Source organism: Mandrillus leucophaeus, unplaced genomic scaffold, assembly GCF_000951045.1.
Source record: "Mandrillus leucophaeus isolate KB7577 unplaced genomic scaffold, Mleu.le_1.0 Scaffold145, whole genome shotgun sequence".
Classification (NCBI taxonomy): Eukaryota; Metazoa; Chordata; class Mammalia; order Primates; family Cercopithecidae; genus Mandrillus; species Mandrillus leucophaeus.
The window spans coordinates 896,599-901,112 of NW_012101421.1; positions in this window are offsets into that span (position 1 = coordinate 896,599).

Consider the following 4,514-nt stretch of genomic DNA (forward strand, 5'->3'; position numbering starts at 1 on the left):
CTCCTTCTCAAACACACACACACACACACACACACACACACACACACACACACACGAAGTTCTCAGCACAGGAAGGCATACTGGAGAGAAGCAAAGACTTGCTTGGTAAAACTGAGGAACTTAGATTCAATTCCTAAAGTATATGTTCGTATTTCCAGATGTCAAGACTAAAAACTGTCTGCAAATCCAAATCCATAACCTCTCATCTGAAACCCTTGAAGCAGTTGTGTTTCAGAAATCAGAATTTTCAGGATTTTAGGAAGGACACTGTGAAAACCCCGCTAACGTGGAACACCGCTAGCAGGACGTGTAGCAACGTCTCATCTAAAACAAATTAAAACTTCTGCCACCAATTATTAGTAATGTCCCGTATGAAGGGGTAAGGAGCGTGACTAGCCTCTCTCTGACTCAAGCATGGTTGTGCAGGCAAATCAGAGCAGGAGAGGGCAGTTTCGCCACCAAATGAGATTCATTTTCAGAGTTCTTGGACTTTGAAATTGTGGATAATAGACTGTTAGTTGCTATAGTAAAGAGATCTAACACAAGAAAATGATACGTTAGTGTAGCGGAGGGTAGGAAACAAGAATGTGGGAAAGAGGAAAATATTAGCAGACTCTGAAAGAGGACAACAGACCATACAGGCAAACTAATCATTTTCTTAACCACAGTGGCTGAAGGTCTTCGTGACATGGAACTGGAAGTTGGTTTCTGAAACAACTGCATTTCTTTCAAATTACTCTGTAACAGGAAGAAAAGCAGCCCTCTGCCACACATTTGAGGACCTGAGAATGATAGATGCCCACCCCAACTCTCTTTTAGAAAGCTTACCTGAAAAACTGTCTAAAAATTCAATACAACACCAAAACTAGAGAGAACAAACTTTTTATTTTAGAGCCCTTGATAGGCTTAGGAATGAGCATTAGTACTAGGGTCTTTGTTCTTATTATATTCCAAGGCACCGTCTGAAAAAAGCAAAGGGAAGAAAGGCAAGTGCCTCCGTTTTTGACCCTTAACTGTATTTTTTGGCTGGAGCAAGCATCCTGAGTATTTTGCAGATAGAAAAAGGTATATGGATGTATTATACTGGCATTTGTGTGAGAATCAATGTTTGTCCTGGGGAGCATACTCTGTGTGTGTGTGTGTGTCTAATTGATATATGTACTAGTTACCCACTGGAAGTTCTGAAAGGATGAAGAAACATGTTTGTGTCTGCAGTTGCCATGGAGACCACAAAGGGGAGTCAACTTGAAGTGGCAAAGGTGAACATGGACTGTTCTTTGATGCTGAGAGTTGCAAGGGCCCCTTGGTTTGAGCTGCTCAAATTCCAATATCCCAGCTCCACTCCTCAATGGTGCTGCTGAAGACTGAGTAAGTTAGACTTAGGAAACCTCGTGCTGAGGATTACCACATCCCACAAGCTACTCAAGATAGTGATGGGGTTCAGGACATGCTACCTCAAAATATGGCATCTTGGTTGGCATTTGAGGAAACAGCAGAAGCAAGATGGTTACTGTGATCTTCTCCTGCCCTTCCCCTCTAAAGACAGGCCATGAAAGAATTCTCTGGCCTTCCACTGAAGTAGGTCATAATGCCCTCATGTGCCATATACCTGTGTAAAAAGTAAAGTAGAGGTTCCTCTTCAAAGACTTCCCTCCCTAATTAGGAATAAATAGTAACCTTTCTAAGAATCAAAATTTATTCAAAGACCCATGCTAACATTCTTAAATATCTGCTAGCCATAATAAAGAAATCAATGTACTTTATATTCTCAGCTCCCACAATGTAGCCTAAATATTTGCCCTGGCATGCTTATACTGTTCCAAGCAAGCATTAGGTCATAGCCTGTTCCTCTTCCTTATTCAAAAGTGTTTTTACCTTTCTCAGCATTCCACAAGTTACTTCCTCCTTCCTTTGTTCTTCTCTACCTTTGCCTCTTTTAAAAAGTTCTAAGTTGCTAGCTGATCGGGACAAATACAGAATGTGAGGTCCCGTTCCAGCCAGTGGAAACCGGACGCAGCAGTAGGGTGGATGCGTCAGGTTATAAATGACCCTGTCTCCTTTGTTCAGTGTACTCTCTTGGCAAAACTGCTGGTGAGTGTATCCTTTCTGCAGGCAGTAAAAATGGCCTTACTAAATAAATTAAATTTATGTTCAAGTGGTATTTCTTTACGGCATGGGGAACAAGTATTTCAAACACCTGGAAGAAAGGAATGTCACACTGGGGCACACCGAAGAATCTGAACAACCAGACCTTGCTAAGTTCTCCCTAGTTTATTACCATTACATCATTTCCTTTTGAAAGTTGCACATACCAGGATGAAAGCACTTTCGTCAGACCCAGACAAAATAGAACTGAGAAGGCCTGAAGGAGCGGAGGCTCATGCTATGTGTCTGAGAAAAGAACTGTTTCCAAGGGCTCTCTAAAAACCCTTCATGCATCTTTTGCTTTGATAAGGCTCATCACTAGACATCCTTTAGGACTGCAGTAATTTGGGTAAGACGCACTCGGAAGAACACTTGCTGAGTAATGGCATCGCCACCAACAAACTGACAACAACTCTGGGTTTGACCCTCCAGAACTAATAAACTCTGCTTCTAAGCATCTTGTTTAACTTTCTTTTTGCTAATAAAACTTCTGCTTTACCCTTCTCTCACAGAATGCACTGGTGGCTTGCATTTACTTCATGCATTCTAGATTATAATCCTTATCTCTATTCCCGACTATTCTCAACATATTTAGAGAGAATTTTTTTTCTAGTGTCTTTCTTTTTCAGGTTGACACTTTTGTCCCCTAATCTTATTTCTCCACAACTGTCCACCTTTTCATCCAATTTAATATAAAAATACAGAAACTTCCCTGTTTCTTTGGGTCACATTTCTCGAGGGTTCCCAGGTCACATAAAACATATATTAAATAAATTTGTGTGCTTTTCTCCTGTTAATTTATCTTTTATTACAGGTGTCTCAGCCATGAAATTAGCAATGGGTGAGAAATCTTTTCTCCCCTACAATGGCAAAGTGGGAGTTGATGGGGAGGGGTGGCAACCTAGAACCAAATTATCGGCCTCTATCAGGATTTACAAAAAAAAAAAAGGGGGGGTAGGCTTCTAAGAAGACTCTCTCAGAGAAAGTTGTGAACTGGAAGACAGGGGAAGGAGGCTAGGATTTGAGGAGTTGCACAAGGTGGACCACTTTTGAGAGATTAAATTTTTGTGCTTTTCATTTGGACTACAGGGAAAATTAAATGAAGCTATTACTGATGTGGGAGGAATAGCTTCCTGTAACAGGAGACTGTGGCTTCCTATAACAGGAGACTATCACAGTTACCAGCAGGTATGTGAACAGTGGCCCACTGCAGAGTTGGGAGCAGAAATGAATCAAATTTCCTCATTTCCTATTATTCTGGAGCAGTGCTTCTCAAAATGTAACGTGCATATGAATCACCTGAAGATGTTATTGTTGAAATGCAGTAGATCTGGGGTAGGGCCTGAGTTTGCATTTCCAACGAGGCCCCAGATGATGCCAGAGCTGCTGCTCCTCCAAGCACACTTTGAGTACACTCAGACAATGACCACTGAACAAGGGAAGGCAGCCAACTCTGGATACAAGTAGGGGAAGCAGAATGTTGGGTACCTAATATTTATCCATTGTTGTATGGTGAGATAATTATGGTTCTTTGATCTCAAAAAGCCCGTCATTATCTTAAAAAAAGGCTAAATTAATGATGCCTCTAAGATATTACTGTAGATTGTTATTTGGAGCAGGGACTCATTAGACTATTTTCTTTGAGATTTAGTCTCTCAAAGTGGACAAAAATTTCTCTAACTAGTTGCTGGCAGTGTTTACTAATCATTGCATTAACAGAGGCAACAATGGTCAGAAATTATTACTGGGATATTGAAACCACCTTGCAAACATTGTGACACTGAGAGAAGTCTAGCATGGCTGACTCCACCTTGCTTCTAGCCTCATAGGCTGGCTCTCCTCACTCATTCCTGGGCATAGGCCCATCAGACCATGGGAGGAATTTAGTTTAGTTTAACTTGGAAGCAAAGTACCTCCCTAAAGTTGACCCCCTCCCTGTTCAGGGACTGAAACCACATTTGTAAGACTAATAAAAGATCACAAGATTAAGATGATGGGAGGAGCCCAAATTCTGCTACAATATAGGCATAGTTAAATGCTAACCAACCATTGTTCCCTGGCTTGCTTTTCTAGAATCCCTTACTGCTCAGGAGTCATAAAGCTGGAGGTCACAAGATTTGTAACTTTCCCAAGTGCTCCTATAGATGACATCACTATTGTCAAACCTAAGATTGGTCTTTGAGATATTTTTTAGACTTTTGCATTCTGATGACCAACTGACTCCACCTGGACTCATACGAAGGAACTGACTCAACTGGTGACTCCCACCCAGAAACTGACTCAGCACGCCAAAACCATTTGGGCACTCCTATGATTTCATTCCCAGCCAATCTGGAGCATCCATTCCCTACCCCCCTGCCCACCAAATT